The sequence below is a fragment of the Cloeon dipterum genome, chromosome 4 (genome assembly GCF_949628265.1).
Source record: "Cloeon dipterum chromosome 4, ieCloDipt1.1, whole genome shotgun sequence".
NCBI lineage: Eukaryota > Metazoa > Arthropoda > Insecta > Ephemeroptera > Baetidae > Cloeon > Cloeon dipterum.
The window spans coordinates 12,301,900-12,325,161 of NC_088789.1; the positions used below are offsets into that span (position 1 = coordinate 12,301,900).

A 23,262-nucleotide genomic window follows, 5' to 3' on the forward strand; every position below is an offset into this window, starting at 1 on the left:
AGCCGGCGTTGGAAAATACACTTGATTGCAACGTTATATGCGACTAGATCTGAGCACAATCTGTCTGAAATTAGAGTCAATACAAATATAAATGCAAATTGCAGTATTGTACGCTAGGCACAATGGCAGGCAGCTCAGCGAAAAGCGGCCGCCAGAGAGTTGAAAGAGATAAAGGAGGAGGAATAAGAAATTTAGTCGCGCGCGGCATTGGCGCATACAGCACTGAAACAGACCAGCAGCTCCTCGCGGTAATGGTGCCAGCCAGCTCTATTTCAATAAATTCTACTTGTGTGCAATAAAATTCAAATCACTGGCATATATAATCTCTCTTCGCCCACTTACTTTGTGATGTATGCTTTTGAAGCGATAGGCGGGCAGCATTCGCATTGTCGAGCGCACCGTCAAAAGGACCGATTTCATTAAAAAGTGACTGTATATACGTTCTCTTTTATCGGAAACGAGATTTGACGAGAGGAAGAGAAGCAACAGTCGACAAACTACTGCTGCCAATGACTATTATTAACATCGACTGGATTCCATTTCACCAGATATTGGATTCACTCTTTGTCCGCCAAACGGGTTTCGATTGACGTGGGGAGCCAGCGGGACCGTCTGTTTTGCTACAACTCAATTCGATTTTGACCATATTTTTGCTATAAAAGCAAGAGCTTGCTATGTTCTCTATTATGAGTTAAAAAATATTGTTCAACGTTAAAAAATAAATATTTAAGGAAACGGATAAAACTGCTTTATCTTTGTAAAAATAATTAATGACGATAATGACATGAAAAATATTTAGGCTCAACGTTTTCGTTCATTTTGTTTTTAAGAATTGCGCCGTTTAGGCCCCTCATCTAGAAAGACCTGGTGGGCCAGTGAAACAGATCCGCCGTCACTTTTGAGTGCACCCAATTCTATGGACGGCTCTCATTATTTAGCAGTCGATCAAACACGCAGCCAAAACGATGCTGACAGCAAGGGGCGGTCGGGTGTCTTTTGTCCCAGCAAAAATGATGCCTGAACTGAAAAACAATACGGCCGTATTGAAATGGGAAATATGACGCGTTTAGCGTCGTCAGGAGGGAAAAGCGAGATGATTTTTCTACTCCACTTTTCCATCTTTAATATACCCTTGGAGGCAGAGAATGAAAACGGCCGGGAGATGAGACTTTAGAAAGAGAAAGTGAGAGAATCGTGCGCAATTTTCCATCACGGCTGGCTCTTTTCGGCACTAGGGTGCAATGCCGGGACTGGGAATGAATGCTCAGTAATCAAAACTGGGTGTGATAGGAAAGCAGAGCAAATCGAGTCGTCGTCGTCGGCGCTACCGCCGCTGCACCTGCCTCTCTCGGGCCGTCGGACAAGGAAAATAAAATTTAATTAACCATCCCCCCAGCAGGCTGGGAAGAAACGTCGGGCTGGGAAATAGAAAAAGGTTGCCGCTCCGCCCGTGTGACCGCTCGTGCATGAGCGGGCGAAGAAAAAAGAGACTGTGAAACGAGCCGACTGGCGTCCTTTTTGCATATTTAAAGAGGCTCTGCTTCTTAGAAAGAAAAAAGAAGCAGCAGCGGATGGCATGAATATGCATTAACTACGCGAGTGCGTAATTAAGGCGAGTTGATGTGGTAATTAACTCTACTTATTCACCCGCGCGCGCCCCGTCGGGCTGCTGGCAACTCGAGGGTTCACTCAATCATACGCCTGGCAAAGTCACGCTCGACTGAAAGGCGTACACACACGCTAATTTTTCGTTGTCGCTTTGTGTCGGAATCTGTGCTCTCTCTCTCTCTCTCTCTCTCTCTCTCTCTCTCTCGTCGCCGCTGTTTGCGACGAGTGTAACAAAAGCGGCCGGGTGTTGTGCGGGTTGCTGGTTGTTTCACGCAATTGTGCAAACAATGGGATGAAGGATGAAGGATTGCGAGTGGCGGTGCTGGCTAAATTTGCTACTCTAATTTGACTTGCTGGCCGGATGTATGGCACGTTAAGCTGCGTGGTAAAATGTTTGAATTCATTTTTGGTTTGAAAAATTCGCTTGTTTCGCCTGAATTGCGGAAATTCAACTGATGTGTACAAAAGAAATGTGAACTAAAACGAAATTTGACGTCATTAGATTACTGATAAGAATAAAAAACTAAAAAATAATGAGATAATCATGCAATATTCACGGTTCAGTTCTTTGTATATGACCCAAGAGAATTAAATATACAACTCAAACGAAAAAGACTGTTACGCTTATTTGAGTTCAGTCCCACGAGTCCCAAAAACTTTTTATTTGACCTTTAAAGCCATCATCACCATTAAATTAAATTCATTCCAACACCGTTGAAAGCAATGCAAACAAGAAAACGAAATTAAAGTAGACGTCTTTTTTAATATTTTCTTTCCTATCTTTGCTTAAATCAAATTTAAAAAACCTATCAATAATTTCATTGAACAATGTGAAATTTCCAAGCAATTTCATCTTTCAGTTTTCCAGCAGGGCTGTACTAGCATTAGCACAAAATTTTGCAGTCGTGCGGTGCGATGAGAGGTGGGCTGAGGTATATAGCCAGCAGTTTACCTCTCCATTGGGTGCACAATCAAGCGCGGCAAATCCAAGCAACCTGAGGCTCTTTCTCTAATGTAATTACCCAGCAAATTCCGCCTTATTGTTTACAGCGGTCATGTGCGCCAAGTAAAAGCAGTGAGCAGGAGGAAAAAGTAACCCGGGCGTGCCACACAGAGGAAAAGCTCTCGCCCGTTCCCGAACGTGACGTGCGTTCGCACACCTGAAGAAAAATGTGTGTGTGCACAAAAAGTTTGCGACAGCGTTTTCCCATTCAGCTCGTAATGCGCGCAAGACACATTTCTCTTTCCCCCAGAGAAAGGAATCTTGCGAGCGATGCTCACGACGCTGCAGCCTCGTTCCGATTTGCCGCTGCGTCGCTTTTTGGAACGCTAGAATGCACACCCATTGTCCGTGCGGTGGGTATTCGGTCCGACTGCCACCATAGACGCTCCCCAAATGCTTAATTGGCCAATCTTGAATTGTTAGGGAAATCCTATTATAAAACTACGTTATGCAGAGTGACTATATGGAATGTTCACCAATTTATATTCCCTTTGATTAAATATATGCTTTTAAAACGTGTTAATTAATTAAAACATTGTCAAAAATGCCACTACCGTTTGAGTGCTCGTAAAAAATTTACAGCTTCCGAAAGCAGCAGGAAATCAAGTATCATATAATGGCACTCAGCACAAATGGCTTTCTAGAATAATATTGGGAACAACAAGGGATTTCAGAATTCACGCTTGCTGTACTCTGAGATGATGATGATAATAGCAATACGTGTGCATCACTCATTATTCATCCGGCCCGCTAGTGGTGGCAAATGATGACACAAACAAATTAGCTGCCAAGTGCTTGTTGGCGTATATTAATTTACGGTGTGTTCGTTGTCGCGCCCTCCGAGACTCAGACTCGACTGCGTACGCTGGCTAGGATAATTATTTCCAGTTATTTAAACAGCGCGCTCGGTGAGATTTTAATTATTTGAACGTACATCTGGTCCTCTGGGTTTGCAGCGAGCCGTTCCGGATTAATTAGTCGAGGCGCGCTGGCTTTTTCTACACACTTGCCAATTTAAATTATGGACACAGACGGACGTGGCTCGCCAGCTTTTTGTCCTGTGCCGGCTGAACAGCAATTAATTTTTCAGCCATCAATTACCGGATGACAGTTTCGGATAAAAATTGGCACCGCTTCGACAGTCTCATTAATCTTCAACTTTCGCTAGCTGCCTCCGTGATGGTTTAATTTTGTTTGCGGCCGTGTTGCTACAACAGCCTTAATGGGTTCGCAAGGAGCGGGGCCGAGCCTGGAGGGCGCCGGGACCGAGATGACCCGCTTTTGTTGCCCCTACTTTGCTTTTGTTTTCTGCGGAACAAATGACTGTTCGGAGTTGTGCACCGACCAGATTGCTCGAGTTGCAAATTGCTGAGCGGTCCCGGCTAGGCAATTTGTCGGACGTGCATGCTCCGCTGGTTGTCTACCTGCCGCAGTTAGCCGCTCCAATTCGGTTGTTGCTCGCTCTGCGGCGGAAAAATCAAGATTTCTGAGCAGGCGAGCAACATAAAATTCCTCCCACTCAGTGCACAAGGCAAGAAATTTTAATTTGGCCACCACCGCTGTTGCTACTTGAATGGCTCCCTTTCCCGCATGAAAGTAAACTTTGTTAAACAAAAATAATATTCTAATCCGCAAAAGTTGGGGGCGCCCTGTCACGCTTTCTCGTTCGAGTTCTTTCGAGTGTTATGTCAAGTCGGGCAGAATTTTTGCACGCATTCATTTCCATACGTTTTTCCTCTCTCTTTTATGTACACTAAAGGCAGGCATGCCTCGGAAAAATAATACAGCCAGGCGAAGGGAATAAAATCGATTATGGTAAATCAGCAGGGAAGCATTAAGGGCCGGCAGCTGGCTGCTCGTAAGTGTGTTTGCCATTCATATTACCGCTGTCGACGCCCGCACTCTTTGGAAAAGAAAACTTTACGACTAGCACAACGCTCTAGTAAAAAAATTTCATTACTCTTTTACTACTTTTAAATGGAACAACAGGCGACCGAGGTTATTATAATAATAACAAGCGAATTACGCGGCCAGAGTAGTTCCAAGAGCAGCCTTTCTCGCCGCATTAAAGCAGTTAAGGAGGTAACGACTGAATAAGGAGCTTCCGTTTAAATGCTACTCCGAACGGCAAACACCAACTGCAACGGCGTTTGTCACCGTGAAAGCTGCTTTGATTGGCCTTCGCGGATTGAGTGCTGCTAATAAACTAGTTAATGCCACCTGTTCTATTCAGCGATAAGAGGCTAATTGGCCTCTGGCATTGCCTTCATTAAGAACCAACTTCAAAGTGCACACCACCTTGTTTTGCTCCGTCTATGATGCTCTAAAAAGGTTACGATTCTAATCATAATCACATTGCTATTCAAGAAAGGGTTCATCAAAAATGAATTTGTCTTTGTAATTAAAAAGCCGCACTATGGGCTTTAGCCAGGATTAACGATGCTCAAGCAGGCAGTTGACAACAGATTCGATTTGGAAATATCGTCCCTAAGGCGGATGCGATGGTGGTGGTGCAGCTAATCAAATTTAATTTTAATCTGGCAGGAAAGTGGCTGCTCATTTTTGCACTCGAGAGCACACACAATTTAATTTAGCGATGGCCGTCGAGATTGATTCAACTGAGCACAACTCGGTTGACAAGGTGATTAATGCAATTGGGGGGATGCGAAATTCGTTTTATTCCTTGTATCCATTATAAATATATTGCATTGCGTAAAAGCAATAAATGATAAATGACTTTCTGGCGGACGGGCAGGCAAACGCCACCCCCCGCTCTGTCTGGAGGGGGATGTGTTTACCTCAAGCGCTTCAGACTCGTTGGACCCTCTCGGCCGGCAGATATGGCCAGAAGCATGGGGAGAGAAAGAAAGAGCCTCTCGATGTCAATCAGAAAGGGCCCTTGGCCAAGTCATTTAGATGTCAATATTACATTTCCTCTCCATCTTCTTCATCTCCGCCACGCCAGCCACTTTTGCTCGACGCTTTTTGAATTCCGGATTTTATTTAGCCCGCAGAATATATATGCCTATGCGTCATGCACGAAAATAATGTATGCGGCTTGGGCCTCGTGCTTTCACTTTGGAACAAGGACCAATCCTCGGGCGTCGCCTGCGTGCAGCGGAATCGTCGCCGCTCAACAGCAGCTGCGGTGGGCTTGTTAGTCAGTCCGCCGCCGCTCACCGCGCGTCTACCTGCCTTTCTCTGCTGCGGTAATTTTATCCAAGCGCCGCCGCCGCCGCCGGCGTCTTAGATTTAATTAACGAAATTTATTTTTCCGCCTCGGACCCCCCGCTCGTGCCTCTGGGCACGCGGTGATGCCTGCTGCCAGAACTCACTCCTGTACGGAACGAACGCACACCAACGCACACCCGCTAACCGTGTCAGCCGGCGCGAGTTGAATTCGTGAGGAGTGAGTGCTATTGTCTGGGCCTCATTCCTGCTCCTTATTATTTTACTCCACACCGCAGTCCGTCTTTAGGGGGCTGTGTGTTGTGCAGCCTGCCTGGCAGGCGGAGGCGAAATCGAATTCCGCCAGCCTCGCGCGCCTGCAATTTCGTTTTGCGCTTTTAACTCAAATATTTGAGTTTGTGTAACTCGATTTGCGTTTTATTGCATTCTTAATGAGCTTGATGATTTGCTCTCGTTTAATTAAGAACTTTGCCAACTCACCCGCACTCTGGTGCTATGAGCCTCGGTGTTGAGTACCAATAATATTTTACTTCAGTGCCAAAACAAAGTGTATCTTTTTAAATTTTAACAGTTTCAAAGACGACATTTAAAACCCTTTTCCAGCATATAGCTTTACCTTTAAGATCATTATTAAAATATAAACAATTTTCCTGAGCAGTTATTTGCGAGATTGGAGGTCGATTGGACGCGATTTTTCAGCGTTGAAATTTTTAGGTGGCAGTCATATTTGCTTAAAGTACTTGTTAATAGATGGTGAAATTCCAAATTTGAAGCTCGGGAATGGGGGCGTTCCCTATTTTTTCTGTATCTCAAAAATACCCGAAAAACGAATTGTGTTAATGAATTCTAAACTGCAACTCTTGACTGCATTGAGGTATCACCTTGAAATTTTCACTGCCCAACCTAGTTTTTGATCCTGAACAACTTTTGCATTTACAAAAAATTCGCAGGTCGAAGGTCAAGGTCACCTTTTGCGACCTTTTTTTGAAAATTTAAAATTAAGGGATGATAGCCCCCTACGATTTTTTTGGGGTTCAGGGCTGAAATGTAGCCCGTGAAATTCTGCAAAAGCACACCAAGTTTCATAGGTGCAATCGCGAAACTTTTGCTGCAATTTGAATTTGAAGTTTGAAAACCTGCTCGAGGCCGCTTTACCGCGCGTGGACTTTGAGCAGCGAGTTCACCTCTCGTTCTTCAAGTTGATTTTTTTCGCATTTCACTTGCTTAGAAACACCAATGGGGCCTAGGGTAGACCAAGGAAGGTCAAAATCGACCTTCAGGGTCTGTCCCTGACGTGACCCTGAGATCCGAAATATCGAAAATTTCCAATTTCATCGAACTTGGTGTCCTTTAATAGGTTTTCACCATCGTAGAGCTCAAATATATAGCCAAAACCGCCGAATGACAATCCCGAAACCGGTTCTTGAAATAATTGTGGTAGCCATTAATCCAGACGTGATGTGTGAAATGTTTAAAATTTTGAAATTTTTAATTTATTCAAAGATACTTCTTATTTGCACATATAAAGTATAATATGTGCTGATAATAAAGGATCTTATGCTTAATACTATAAAAAATGTTATTAAATGCAATAACAAAAATTAATCTACTTTAAAAAACTAAAAAAATTTATTTCCATACTTTTTTAAGAAAAAATTTTAAACGTGTAATTTATTTGTTATTGCTCTAAATATATTTGTTAACTTTGTAAAAAAAACGATCGGTTTTTTCAAAACTCAATATAAATTTCGTAAGTACAAAACAGAAGAATCTTTTCATAAATTTTAGATTTCAAAATTTGACAATTTTAACACATGGAATTATGGCAAATACCACAAATATTTCAAGAACTGGTTTCAGGATTGTCATTCGGCAGTTTTGGCTGTATATTTGAGCTCTACGGTGGTGAAAACCTATTAAAGGACACCAAGTTCGATGAAATTGGAAATTTTCGATATTTCGGATCTCAGGGTCACGTCAGGGACGGACCCTGAAGGTCGATTTTGACCTTCCTTGGTCTACCCTAGGCCCCATTGGTGTTTCTAAGCAAGTGAAATGCGAAAAAAATCAACTTGAAAAACGAGAGGCGAACTCGCCGCTCAAAGTGCATGCGCGGTAAAGCGGCTTCGAGCAGGTTTTCAAACTTCAAATTCGAATTGCAGCAAAAGTATCGCGATTGCACCTATGAAACTTGGTGTGCTTTTGCAGAATTTCACGGGCTACATTTCAGCCCTGAACCCCAAAAAAATCGTAGGGGGCTATCATCCCTTAATTTTAAATTTTCAAAAAAAGGTCGCAAAAGGTGACCTTGACCTTCGACCTGCGAATTTTTTGTAAATGCAAAAGTTGTTCAGGATCAAAAACTAGGTTGGGCAGTGAAAATTTCAAGGTGATACCTCAATGCAGTCAAGAGTTGCAGTTTACAATTCATTAACACAATTCGTTTTTCGGGTATTTTTTAGATACCGAAAAAATAGGGAACGCCCCCATTCCCGAGCTTCAAATTTGGAATTTCACCATCTATTAACAAGTACTTTAAGCAAATATGACTGCCACCTAAAAATTTCTACGCTGAAAAATCGCGTCCAATTGACCTCCAATCTCGCGAATAATTGCTCTCCTAGATATTGAGTTCAATTAAACCTAGATTGTTAGTCTCAGGTGTAGCACTCAGGAAGTTGAATTGAATTGCCTAATTCTTTGGTTTATTCCAACTTATTGCTTTTCGCTTAAATTACTATATGTATAGTAAAACACGTGTTGTGTACTTTGACTTTTCGGTTGAAAATCCAAATTTTATACAGAAAGTTAAAGCGATTTGCCAGAAACCTAGCTGTCTTAAACAGATTTGATTTGCAAGTGCAAAAGACCAGGTAATCAATATTTGCCATTCAAGAGCTTCTTGCTCTGACTCGTTTCGATTCATTACTCAAAAAGCTTACCCAATTCTTTTTACGCCTGGAAGCACTTCCATTTTCCCCCCCACCCCGACTGCCCCCTCGCGTCCTCGCAGGCCTAAAGCAATCCGCACGTAATTAAACGGCGGGGCTCGTTTCTTTTCTCTCGCTCACTCACTCTCCTTGTTGTTCCAGATCGCTCGTATTTTTCATGCAGCGAGAGAGCACAGGCGTTTGTGTTCGTCGTTTTCATTTTTCAAGCGCGCGCGGCCTGTAATCAGCAGCCGGGCACGTCGTCAGGGCCGGCAGACTCGTCTTTCATAAAAATGATGGATTGATAATACGGTGCTGAGGCCGGCAGCGAGCGCGCGATGCACACAATGCCCCTTATTGTCAGTTTTGCGCCGTGCAGCATGCCTGCAATTCACCCGCTCTACTGGCCGGCCACAGCACACCAGCACACCGATGTGATAAATGCGAACGAAGCGAACGAGTGATGCCTGGCACGCTAATCGCCAGCTATTTCACGTGCATTTGCACAAACTAAATGATCCTGCGGAGAGCGAGATAGGGTGGAAAACGTATAGGGTGTTACGTATCGCGGACATGGATCGTGCGCCGCCGTCTCGGCAAAAAACGACTCGGCGGTAACGAAGCTCTGGTACTATTTTATTTATGATAGCAGATTGCTTTTGCTGCAAAAAGTGGGAATAGCTCGATGCTGCTGTGGGACATTTAGAGAATAAAAAAGGACAGGACGGAATAGAAATAATGCGTTTCTTGCTGGACGTTGGCACTAAAACGACGACATTCCGCCACAATAGAATTGAATGGGATGGTATTCTGCCGATCACATTGATCTTACTTAGGAACAGGTGGCAAACGAATAAGTTTTTTCTTTTTATTACAGTTGTTCCCCAAGACTAAAACAAACTGGCTTTATAAATTTAAATTCTGTATATTGGAATTCAAATATAAAAATAAATGCTAATCCAGCTCTTAAAATCACGACGTGACAAGTAGTCGCATTCATTCCGCATTCAATCCAACGCAAGGCAGAGGACAAATTAAATCCAGCCTCAAGGCAGAGGAAATCTGACGTGCGAAATCCGAGTTCTGGCAGTGGCAGCCAGACTCGTGACAGGATAAAAAGCGAATGCTTAGCTGTTACTAAAAGAGAGAGAGAGAGAGAGAGAGAGAGAGAGAGAGAGAGCGAGGGTCGAAGAGTGAGCAGAGAGCAGTTAGTTCATGGTTGCACGATGACGCTCGCTCCGGCTCCCATGGCTGCAATTTCAATCGCGTTAGCAGGCTGCTCCCTAATGGAACTCATTCCTCATATCGCCGGCTTTTTTCTCGCTCCACCGCAGTCATAAATGCGCGCGGCAGTGGGCTGAGTGTTGATAACAAACCAGCAGCTCGTTGTTTTCGCTCTAAATCCGAGGATACACTCACGTGTGTGAGAGAAAGAGAGAGAGAGAGAGAGAGAGAGAGAGAGAGAGAGAGAGAGAGAGAGAGAGCGTGTGAATGTGTGTTCGAATCGAAGGAGCGCACGAGGGAGAATCAAACTAATCTGTTGAGCCGCCTGGTGCAGCGTCAACCTGCTGCTTTTTACCCCCAAACCCCTCTCCCGGTTTGAGAAATAAAAAGCTGTCGAGGCAGGCGGATTATCCGCTTTTTGCTTGTTGCTGGCAATTTCGGCTTTGAGTAATATCGAGCCAGGCGCAAAAACTGGACGCAAATTTGCAAAGCAAGAGGGCCGGCCGTATTCGATCGACATGCTTAATCACTCTAACGCTGGCACCACTTTTTGCGCTTTTAATGAGTACTAAATCTCTTGTGTTTAATGGGTTAATACGGCCACGCGCGGCAATAATCCGAATGAAGAGGTCTTGCTCGTCATAACGATGCAGTGAATCGAAATTTTGACGAGCCTGCATTTAATGACGTCTGTTAAAGCGTTAATTAAATTTATAACATGTTACATCGCTGCGGAATTAAATTAGGCCAGGTGCACATACACGAGACGATTCACATTGATTAACCAGCTAACTAAGCGCGCGCGCCCCACATCACCAGCTCGGCGAAAACCCTTTGTGTGCGCCTGGTGGTGGCCTCAAAGTTGCTCTTGTTGTTCCCGTGACGACGCATACTTGGCATTTTTGTTTGCCTTCTCCACCTTTGCTGCTGCTGCTGGTGCAGACCCTTTGTGTGCGATGACGCTGGATATTCAAATGAATTTATGCTGCCTTCGCTTATAAAAAATGCACACGTTCTCTGTTTTAGAGGCGTCATATGGCGCTCCTTTTTTTCTCGCCAAATTTCATCGTGCCACCGCAAAAGGAGCCACGCACTCACACAACGGCGGATGCATGTTATTATTTTCGAAATTCCTTCCTGCCTGCTAGGCTTTTCGCCCTCAAGACGCCACGCGTTTGAGCGAAATTGAGAGCGAAATGAGTTTTTAGATGGCACGAGTTACGTATTATGCCATCTTCAAAGATAAGTGCAAACTGCAAAAATATTTCTGCACAATTCTGCGCAGAAAACGACTTAAGAAGATGCGCTCATCAAAATATGCTCGTCATTTTCAACCTATTAACGTAAGCTAAGCTTATAAATTTGCAGCAGTTTACATCCATACATTCCTAAAGATTATTGACAGAGCTCATAAAACATGCATTCAATAGATCTCTTCGTGCATAATGGGTTGGCACTATAGCCAATAAACTCAAACAGATTCTAATTTAATGAGATAACAGCAGTAGGAAATCATTTTGCTCGAGCTCAAATATTGACCGCGTTGTGCATCTAGATTTAAGTGTGCCAGGGAAATCTATTACAGGCAAATCAATTTCACAAACACAAACAACAACTGACTCACTACATTCCGCGCGCCATAGCTCGCATTAAACGAGCTTGTCCTGTTAGGAGCAATAAATAATTCACATCAGCGCAAACAGAGTTGAAGAGCAGCCTTCTGACCAATTACCCCATCATTCTTTTCAACAAGAAAAGGACGTATCGGTATCAGACAGCCAAATTGCCTCTTGCACGACCGGTGGATAACGTGCAGAATCGATAATTTCGCGTTTCTCTATACACATACGACCATGTGTGCATGCGAGAGAAGGATTTGCGACCGCTCTCGTGTGCCAGCCGAGGAATATGCACTCGGTGTTTCAAGTGCATAATATATCACCGACGGCGATATAGTGGCAGCACAGCTATTGAGCGTGGTGAATTTCAATAAGTGTGCATTGTGCACGTGCACTCTTGTTGAGGAATTATCAAGCTAAATAATAATGGGATATGCGGTGGAAGCGAGACGCAGGTGCTTTTGTGCGCTTAAAGGGCAATGGCTTAGTGCCAGCGCAAGGCATGCATGCATGGAGAGAGAGCAACGGAACATGCATGGAATCCGAAATCCATCGCCAATCTACGAGGAATAAGCTTTTAGGTTAATGGCATTTTAGCCTCGAAATTGAAACATCTGCACAGCATGCATAGTCGAAGACCATCGATAGTAAGTGCAACGCAAGCTTTAGCAGACAAGTGAATCGCTCTAGAAATACCAATAATTGTGATTGGAGGTAAGTTGACAATAAATGACTAAAAATAAAATTTGATCGGCATGGGATCTCACAGTACTATAAGAAGCAAATTTTTGAAATATTTTCCCCCCATTAAATACAATTTAAAGAGTTTGTAACTTTTTCCTCCAATCTTAAATACAAAAAATGTGTGATATAAAATAGGAGAAAATTGTATTTTGGACTTGGTGATAATGTAAAAGGTAGAAATCTACAAATTTTATTTTTAAGCAGTTTTGTTTTCTCTGTAGCACTGTGCAGTTTAATTTTAATGCTGGATCGGATTTGCGGAAGCAGGATGAACGGGGGCTCCGATTGGAATGCAAATTTCAAAATGAGAGAGCAGTACATCAGCCTGGCTCTTTTAACCTTTTCTCCGTTCTTTACTAAATGCAAATTGGATGCACGGCAACTAGATGCATGCACATTTCCTGTAATGATGCGCGCACTTAACTAATAATAATAATAATAATGCAGCGAGAGTAGAGCGCGATTGTAATATTGCTGCCTCCAGGGACTCTCGCGGCGGTGGCGGTGGCATTAGAATCGAATTACAGGTGCAGCAGAGTTATTGAATGCGACGGTGTCTCATGCATTTTTCATGTAAAATTACTAAAGGAGTTATGAGACTTCAAAAGAGAAAATTCACTTGCAAATTTCTCAGAGAAAATAGGTAAATTGCAGTGCGTTGCACTGTTCCACGATTTATCTTCCTCAAATCGAAATTAATTAAATGGCTCTCTTGTAACAGTATATTTTTTTGGAACCTCTGCTCAGCACATCCCGTTGGCCATGAGCTCACCGGGTCCTAATAACAATGCCAAGCGGATTACATGGGGCCCGAGCGGTCGCAGAGAAGCTTAGGCCCACTGTCGCCATCTTTTTACCTCCTCGCACCGAGGTCTTTGATTGAAACGCCGGTCATTTGTCCCTATAGGTGCGAAAACAGCTAGTTTTGAGTCACTTAACTAACAACCGGTTGCAAAATCTGGCATTGGACATCCAGTGATAAATTCCCGAAATTGCTTTGACTCTCCTGAGGATGCCTTAACAATGCGAACCAACGGGCATGTATGTATATTGGCTTCAAAGTAAAAACTAGCGTGTACGGAGGTTTGCATATTTTCATAATCATAATTATAAATTTAAATCAGCTCAGCGCGTTCTTTGAATAATATTTATTTCTTCATTCAATCGAGCAGAGAATTTTCGAGGTCAAAATATAAAAAAGAACATTCAACCCATTTTCACCAGAGCCGGAAATGTCCTAAATTTGACTCGTTCTTTTACCACATTTCATGTTATGTGATTGTTCTCGACTCTGAGAGATGACGCGAAGAGTCGAGACGTTTTGCAGGCGATGATTCACAAGCGGCGGAGAGCAAAGGGCCTAGAAAAACACAGAGCGTAGGGCAAGTGGAGGAAAACGCCACGCTTGGTTTCCCCGAAAAACTCGGCGCGCGCGGCGAACAACTTGGCGGTCGGGCAAACTTTCGCAGAGTCCACTCGCTCGGTAGAGAGAAAGAGAAGGACCAGCCGAGCCGAATATAGCTCTTTCTGATTTTCCGCCTTGCGAAAGGAGAAAGAGGCAAGACGGCCGGAGCGAAGTTTTTGTTTCGCGTGTCGTGCAATAAGAAGAGCCAATTGTGCCAATTTACGTCTCTCGCAGCCTAATTTAATTGGTGGGCGCGCTTGCTCGCTCGCGCCGAAAGCGGTAACGAAATTGCCGAGATGGAGTTGAGCCCGCCACAATTAAAATGTGTGCGCGTCCTTTCGTGGGCCAGAAGATCCTCTTTAATATTATTAAGCGCCGGATTTTTGCTTCGTCCTCTTGCCCTTGCCGCAACTTAAGTCCACCACTTACGATGCCGTTTGTTTTTAAGAGGATCACGCAACTTTTAACAAGATTCTTTCGCAACACACAGAGATCAAAAGACTGCGCCGAGAGAGAGAGAGAGAGAGACCGCTTTCGTCGAAAAACGCACGTGAAATCCTCTCAGGCAATAACGAGAACTGCTCCAGAGCACAAATGATTGCACTTCCAGCGAATCTATCTTCGCCTCTTTGGAGCGCTCTCACTTTCTCGTCTATTCTTCCGCACCATAGGCGCGAGCGTAATTGTGCCACGCGGACCTTTGAATTTTGATGCGAAAGCAGGGAAAAACGGCTCTTCCGCCTCCATAAAAAGGAGATTGACGCGGAATTTAGGTCGGGATTTGGCCAATACGTGGCGAAATGAGAAAAACAAACGCGCCCTCTACAGCATGCATGATGGCGTATAAAATTGGATCATAAAAAAGTCGGCCGAGTCAAGAGTGCATGTGACAGCTATGGAGTTCTACACTGGGGCAAAATGTTGGCTGGCTGCTGGCTGGCGGGTCGGGTCGGGCGCCGCTCGGAGATGACGTTTAAAATAAAGTTTTGAACATGCACGCGCGCACTTCTGCAACACGAAATAAATCCGACATCAGATTTTGATCCCTCTTTAAAAGGCGACTCCACTTTCTCCGTTTGGCGAGCGTGATCGTGTGAGAGCCGAGAGTAAAAAATAAAAACGACAGGAAGCCGAGGACAGAGTTATGGCAGCGCTTTTTGGACTGGAAGTGCAGCGTGAAATATTTTATTAAATTTCCTTCCTCAATCTATCACCCGACTTTTTCTTCCTCTCGAATCTGTGCGATATAATAACTCACTCTCAGACCGTAGCAAGTTTGATGCCAGTATTTTTCCACCCTCTTGCCGATAATAAACTTCAAAATTTCGCTGTCCGACATATATTGTCTCCGAGCGGTACAACTTTTTGGCAGGCAGCCACTCCGGGGGCGCACACGCACAGCTCTACTCTAATTCACGCACGAGGCCAACCCTTGCGCGCCAAATCATATATTTCTCCGACACCATTCTTTCTTTAATTCAATAGTAACAGCCCCGTAGGGGGTCACAAATTATTAATCACACTTGCGCGCATTGTGATCAACAGCAACAGCAGCTATTTTCTGCCGCCGATTTATCAAACATTGCATCTCGTATACGCAGACAATGCAGCGCAGCATATCGGAAGGAGGGCGCGCGCGAAGACGCGGCGTGATAAACACTGACTGCCAACCCGAAATTCGCAGTCAGAGAGGAGCAACCCTCGGGGGCGCTCTCTCACTCGGTGTGCACTTCCGCTGAATTATGACTGCGAATAAAAAGCTGCGACCAGCACTCCACGGCTCGAGTGCGCGCATTATATTCCGACCGACGAGTCATATTTCACTTAATTTACTGCCGCTCCATTCATTGAACTGTGTGCGAATTGGAAATTTATTATTACATCAGGCAGTCAGGTTTATTCCCACCGCCACCCGTGTCCCACTTGCTCTCGTCCTTTTTTTAATTTTCTCTTTCTCTCTCGTCGGTGCAGGGCCGAGGGATTTTCATTTATACACGCGTCGGCGGCACCAGCACTCTTTCTCTTCCAGCTCGCACTGTCTTATCGCAATCACTCGGTTTAGCGTGTGCTTGGTTTTCATTTTCCGCCTGCCGCTTTCTCCAATTCGCTTCAAGGGCCTGGATAATTTTCTTCCTTTGCCACGCCGCGCCTCTATCTCTTTCTTTATATACAATGGAATCCGGTGGCGATCAGACCGTGTTGTTTTTTTACGGGTTCGGGCGAATATCTCGGGGCCGAGCTCTTTCGTTTTCGCCCTGCGCTTGACTCGGAAAGAGGAAGTGATAATGTGGCATCATCTGTTAAAATTCTCAGCACGATGCATTTCGTAATTCGATCTGTACGTTCGGCCTGCAGAGCAGTTTGCTCTCGTGCCACACAATGGCCGGATTAATTTCATAAATTGCCGTGTGGCCCGGTTGTTAGCACTAAAGTTGCAGTGTTGTTCGCCATAAAGCGGGCAACTTTATTTCGGCGTTTGATTCGCCGGCTGCCTGGAAACGCACCTCGCAAGCCCGCCCGGCGCGCAAACCAATTTTCAAAGTGACGTTATCGCGCGTCCGCCTCCGCAATTGCTTCTCTGATAAGAAAACAACATTTTGTGCCGCCGTGCAAACGTGCTGAGCGCTGCACAAGCTGCCCGAAAAAAGGAAAACATTCAAATATATTATATTCTTAAGCTTGGAATCGTAAGCAGCTGGAGGGAAACGCTACCGGATATGATAAAGCCAAAATATTGAGTCTGATTTAGATCTGCTGCGACGAGAAAGTAAAATAAAATTGGGAAAGTTTCAGAGAATGAAAAAAGGTTGGCACTCAAATAGACGCGAGAGAAATATTTATTCTGCTATGTTTTTCCAAAACAAAACAAATATTGTGGATCGAAAACCATAAACAGGTACAACTTTATATAAACGCACAGCCAAAAATAAACATTCCTTTTATATTAAACTAGTCTTTTATCACTCTTGAAAGTGGATTCCCTTCAATTTTCAATTTCAAGCGTGGTATTTCTCCCTGGCAAACTGCAACTGACAGATTGCGGTATTTTTTGCCCGTTGGCGAGCCAGCCAGGCAGCGTGCTCACTCGCTTGCAATGCTCTGGCAGCATGCAAATTATCACAAAATTAATCAGCCCTAACAAAAATAAATCACGACGCTGCTCGCATTATGTTCGCGGTCGTAAATCATGTTTCGCGGGGGGAAAACAACGCGAATTGCTCGTGTAAAATGGTTGAAATTAAAACGGGACACAGCTAGCGTGCATTAAATTATGCAAATGCAGTTGAAATTCCAGTCAACCGGCTGAAACGAGCCCTTTTGCAACTGTATTAGCCTCTCTTTTCTCGCAAAGTCTACATACAGAATGCATAAAGAAGCGAGGGAGTTTGCAGCAACCACGCCATCCAGCCAGCAGCATGCAACATTTATCCTCGCTGCGCTTTAACATCCATTTCATATTACAAAGTGGCTGTTTTTTTCTCGCTGGATTCCCTCCAAGCGACCCACTTTCGACCTCGAGCGCGCGAAATCCAATTTAACCCTTTTTCTCTTTTTATCACTTCGACTCTTAACACCAGGGGAACAAATTATTAAATTTTAAGCTCGTAAATTAAGCCCATTTGGAAAGAGGGGTGCCGCAGCCATTAAATGCCTTTTGCCGTTGAGGGAGGGATGAGAATGCCAACTTGAGGGATTTTCACGATTTCTCTGACGATAAATCTGCTCCGATGATAATTGGAAATGATGCACTCGCCCACCGAGTGGAGGAGAGACAATAGGTCGGAATTTAATTGCAGCCATGCGTCTTGTTAAGAGGACCGATTCGTCTCCGAGTGGTGGCAATCCCGTCTCGAGGCACACAGACCCATATTGTTAGCACACCTCTGAGACAAGACGTATGCCTGCACACTGGCTCGATGCTTTGTGCTGCGCCCGCGGCGTCAAACGAGATTTAGCGGTGAAAACAATCGCGCTCGACGCCGCATTGTCTATCTCTCATTCAGGGATGGCTGCTGGGGCGTCTCTCGCCTAATTGACAAGTTGCATGCTCGATTCATAAGAGCCGGCAGTGTGTGTGTCAGTATAGTGCGCCCTCGAGACTGGGCCAAGCTTTGATTTCGGATTTGCGGCGCGGCGCGGATTGAGTATTGAAGCTGTGTTTCAGTACTTGCGGGACCGGTGGTTTAATTAACACACGATGCAAACGGTGAAATACGATCGGCTCTGCTCGTATGATAAACTGCCGGTTTGAGACCTCTCTGTTGCTCGTGGGGGTGCAGGTCATGTGGGAGTTGGTGGTTATGGCAAGGCTTTGTTGATCATTTGGCCATTTTACCACAACAGTCAATTAGAATTTTGATGGTGGTATATTGTATGATTCCAGTTTCATCAATTTACTGTTATGTGGTTCACCAGAGAAAATTTTAAAATGTATTTACATTGCTACATCAAAATTACTGTGAGAAAAATAACGTCAATTAAAAACTCACCGTCTGTTTTTGGATAGTACGTCGTGAATTTTTAATGAAAAGAAAAAACTATGAAGTCTCCAGTAAAGCTTTGCTAAATCCATAGTTTACTTTTTTTCTTTGGCAACTTGGCGTCTTGAAACGCATTATACTAGGTTTATTTATCTGTTGGCTTGTAAAATTTTCTGCAAATGCCAGAAATGAGCTGATATTTGTTTACCACCAGCTAAGCCACGATGACATGACTTCCTCCTCAAAATTTTGAAACGGAAAACAATGATAAATGTGGTTGGTTTGCACAGACTGATTCCTCCTTGCTCGCGCACTGACCTCGGTTTGCGCTCGTTCTCTTTCCGAGTCATCCAACATTGCCATAAGATTCCCTTCTATTTGAGGTTTAATTATGTTAGAGTTTCTAGACACCAAAACTTAGTGGTTTTGATTCAGTTTTTGTGACATTACTGATATTAGATAACGTGTTAAGTATAAGGCTGCGCAGCGGCTATGTCGTGGCGGTATTAAATTTAACCCACCATAATTCGAATCCTGATTCAGCAAGCTATTCACTAATACTACTTACGTCTTTTGCTCCATTTATGTTACATTGCTTATTTCATACGTACATGACTTCTTATTGAAGAACTAAACAGATTGAGATTTAAGATAGCCATGTTGAGGGGTAATGAAAAAACTGGCAAACAGGATATCCTATTACTGTTGGTGTTCAGCGCAAGATTATAGCGAATCGCTCTCCTATTTTGCTCTGCAGAACTCAGCTATTTTACTACCAACCTACATCTGTGATGAAGCTGGGAAGGAGAAAATAAAAATTTCATCTCATAAAAGTCAACAGGAAATTGCTTTTTCTGCTGTCAATTTTCCAGGGTCGGCTCTAAAATCTCTGTCCAAAAAGCTCGTTTGGCCCAAAGTAAACTCCAGCACGGCTAAATAAGCCTGCAGAGCATAAAATCTAATCCCTCTAACGCTCCAATTACTCCTCTCCATGCGGCCCGGCGACAATGCGAATGGTTTTTGTGTGCAACACAAACTTTTAATCTGCAATCGCGCTGGATCAAACCAGCCTGTGAGCGCGCAAGTAATTGAAATGACGACAGCATCACTAGCAAAGCGCTGAATCTTCTTTCAGTCTTGAGCAGCACCACTTGGCAGAGGGTATATGTAAGTGTGCGCTGCACTAGCGGCTCGTCATTGGAGTTTCTTGTGTTTGTCTTTCATTAAGATAAGAGTGCGCGCGCTCTCACTCAGTCGACTACACTCGGCCTGGCTCATATTCCTCACTAAATAAATGAACACTTGAGGGGATGAATTAATAATTTCTCTCGCGGTTGATGGTCTCTCTGAAAAATTATCTCAATCCGCTTGCCACTTGCCGGCATGCTAGCTGCATTCAAGTACTGGGGAAGCCATTCGATCTGTTAGGTTATCTGCTCGGCAGACCCGCAATTAGCCCCGCTGTCGATTTGAACTGTAATTTATTCACTTGACGTACTTGATTCGCGTAATATTCACTGCATTTCGAACGGTCTGTGCTCCGAATTAACGAGATGTGTTTCCGAAATGAAAACATGGTTTGATTCATGACCTAGCATCCGGACTGAATTTATGCTATGGCACATACGTAGAGCCAAGAATTCGTGCTCGTATAATTTATCAGGGTATATGTATAGCGTTAAAATTTTGATATGAATCGAGGCAACCAAAAATTTTAGAGCTCGGGTAATAGAGACATGTGCAAAAAGTTTGCTCTTATTTGATCCGGCTAAATTTCAAAAGTTTTGGAGTAAATTGCCTGGATCCAATATGTCTCATTCGCGAAAAGATAAAAAGTTTAAATTCTTCTAATACAAGTTGCCGGGCAAAGAGTCGTTGCAGATATGGCAATTTTTATCTTTTTATAAGGTGAAAACTTTCTTTCATTGCACTTTTCTCGTTCTTTCCCAGTCTATGCTTCATGGCTCTCGAATGGCGTTCTATCTGCCGAAAAATAAGTCTTGAAGCAGGCCATCGCCAGCTTAATGGTGCGTATTAACTTGGCCTTAAGTTCTGGCATTTTTCCCTACAAACTCGGCCAGCGCAATTGATTAAGATTACGTGCCCGAAATCAAATACGCCGAAATTTGTCACAGCGAGAGCAGTCGCGATTTAATAACGCGACTGCCGCGGTGGCTTTAAAGTTTACGGCTTTGATTTACGACACGCACGGCCGGGTTTTTTAGTGCTTTCTCGTAAACTGACATCGCGGGCCGCAATTTCGCGCCATATTTTCGACATTATTTCGCTCAGCGGCAAACGAACGCGTCCGCCCGCCTCCGTAAGTGGTGATTATCGCAGTGTTGAATAATGCTCGTCTAACCGGGCCGTCAGTCCGCATCGCGCGATTCTTTTCTCGCCAATTAAACGTGTTTTGCCCGCTAAAGTCGCTTTCCCCGTGGAGAAGAGGGGTTTTCCGCCACGGGGCGACGCACAAAAGCATATATCTCGCGCAACTTGCTTGACGTCTCCTTATAATAACTCACGCCTCGCTTCGCGACCTCGAATTTCCTGCTGCCTGCGCGCGCGTGAGTGCATGCAACCGGCCGCGCTTAGCTGCAGCAAGCAACCCGGCGAATTACAATCTGCGGTGAGGGAGAGAGCTGCTGGCTGCTGCTGCTACTGCAAAGTTGGAATCCTTGTCGTTGTGCTGCCTGGGACTTTATTCGTTGCGATTTGTGCTTTAATTGCTCTCGCGCGACGTGCGCCTTACTTCATTAGCCATTAATTCCCAGTCCTCTTTCAGTGTGCTACTTCTCTGTTGCAATATTGAAATAGTGACGGTGTGCTAGTTGTTCCTGCATCGGAACGTCGGTTTATCTGTGCAACACTATTTACCACAGCCTGAACACGTTACCGCAAAACCACTTGGAATGCAGATTGTATATTATTCAACACGTGCACCCTCCTTTTGCTCAAGCGAGAATAAATTTCCTCGACGCCTTGCACCTTGTTTGCGCAAGGATTATTAAATTAAAGAAACACAAGTGAAAATTGCTTTCTATTTTCTTACTAGACCCCATTTATGAGATAGAGAAACTGGTTTTATCCTGCGTCCACATTCAGAGATAACAAGAACCCAAATAATAAAAAATTCAACAATGGTACTTGCAAAATATGAATGATGCTTACTTTTTTAGGGTTGGGAATATAAGACGATTGACTTTTCTGTGCGTCTGTGTACTTTTCGACACCAAAAATGAGCAAAAATCCCACTTTTAATACTTTGGGGCATCTTTTTAATTCGTTTATATCTGTCTTTGAGTTTAAAAGCAGTCAAATCCATCTGAGTTATCTTTAAAATTTGATAGTGGTCTAAAATGTTGATAAATTCGTAAGATCATTTTCATGAAATATCAATATTCCAGGTGGTCTATAACACCTTAAAGAGTGCTTTTAAACCTCTGGTTCTGGGGGAAAAAATAATATTTGGTTTTAACCTTTTTTGCTTTTGTAGTTTCAAAAGAAAAATCTCTAAAACGAAAATTGGGCAAAATTTAAAATACCCTGAAAATAGATAAAGAGCTTATAGTACTGAAAAACATCTAAATGTACATAAATAGCAACATAAAAATAATTTCTGTTTTCATCTAAACCTATCGTCTTACTCACGCCAAACACGTAAATCAGAACTAAACAGAATTTACCATCATCCATCAGATATACCCACACTCAGAATTACTGAACTATGTACTAATTCCAGACCAAAATTATGGCCAGTGAGATTTGGACGGGGAAGCGCTACTCTTGTGCTCCTTACTGGAGCTAGACTAAAAGCATTCGTTTGCTCCGCTCTTAAGAGCACGCCCGATTGCCCGTGACACAAACATGCAGGCCAAAGTAATGCTAAATTAAACGGGCCAGCCGAATAAATCAGTGGCTTGCATAATTCCTGTCCTCTCTCTCTCTCTCTCCAGCAGTGCAAGCCCGCAGATTATGCCGGCCGTAGCGGCAGCAAATGTAATTCCGATTGTTATTGTTTCCTGGCGGAATTCCGTGACTGTTGAATTAAAGCGAGTTCCGCCGTGCTGCGTTGCGCAAAGAACTCCCGGCATTTGAAATGGAAATCTGCCTCTCGGTGTTGCTGGCGCGCCCAATAAGATGCAGGCTCGCTCTCGCGCTGTAAATTTTCATATAATTGTTGCTGAAAATTAATTTATTCGGTGCGCGAGAAGCTTTGGTATTCGCGCATCTAATTCACTTAAGCTCCGCTCTCCCGCCTCGCTTCCGAGTTGCGGCCGTACACGCGTCGCAGCAAATTATGAATGTGTCTCGCGCGAGTGCGATAGATTCCGCAAGCGATAGGGATGTAACTTGGGCTTATTATTTATGTACTGTGAGGCTTCAGCATATTAATTTCAGCACTGTGCACAACGTGAAAATTATTTTGTGTTAAAATACACTACAAACATTCAATCATATTTAAACATTTTGAATATTGCAGATTTAGTTTTAATGGTTTGTATCGAAGATCCTCGAAAATTTGTGATATTTTGAAACCTCATTTATTTGAAAGATATTTGACAGAATGAAAGTTATAAGCGCATTGTCGAATATCATAATCTGACCTCGAGGGCAAAGACAAATATTTTGTATTTTTGAAATAAGTCGGAACAAATAAAACTGTCATATAATCTTGCCACCAAATATGCTTTTTGCCCAAAGCAGCTTTCATTCAAAAATTCCCGGAATAAAAATTCGCTATCAAGGCAGCCATCTGTGCCAAATCGAAACGACTGGGCGAGCGATTTAGGCCGAGGGCACGCAGCCCTGGTATTTTATTAAAACAGGCAGGGAATGCAAAAATTAGTTGTCGAGTGACTGCGGCCGTTTCGCTTAACGGCCCTTTTAACGAAATTCACCCCCGAACAAAGGGCTGCGAAAGCGGCGGCCTATTTTAGTACTAGTATTTTTATGCGGCACCCAACATGCAATGAAACCCAATGAGAGGCCGTACACTTACATTAGTGAACTGCAGACGTTCCATTAACATGGAACTAGCTCCTTTAAGAGCCACCAA

The 23,262-nt window shown here is 43.8% G+C and overlaps 1 protein-coding gene across 10 annotated transcripts in view; it reads right to left on the minus strand.

Annotated features, from left to right (window-relative positions):
- LOC135942077 (kin of IRRE-like protein 2) overlaps positions 1-23,262 on the minus strand; it is a 160,992-nt gene that overhangs the window by 26,711 nt on the left and 111,019 nt on the right. The window lies entirely within an intron of this gene.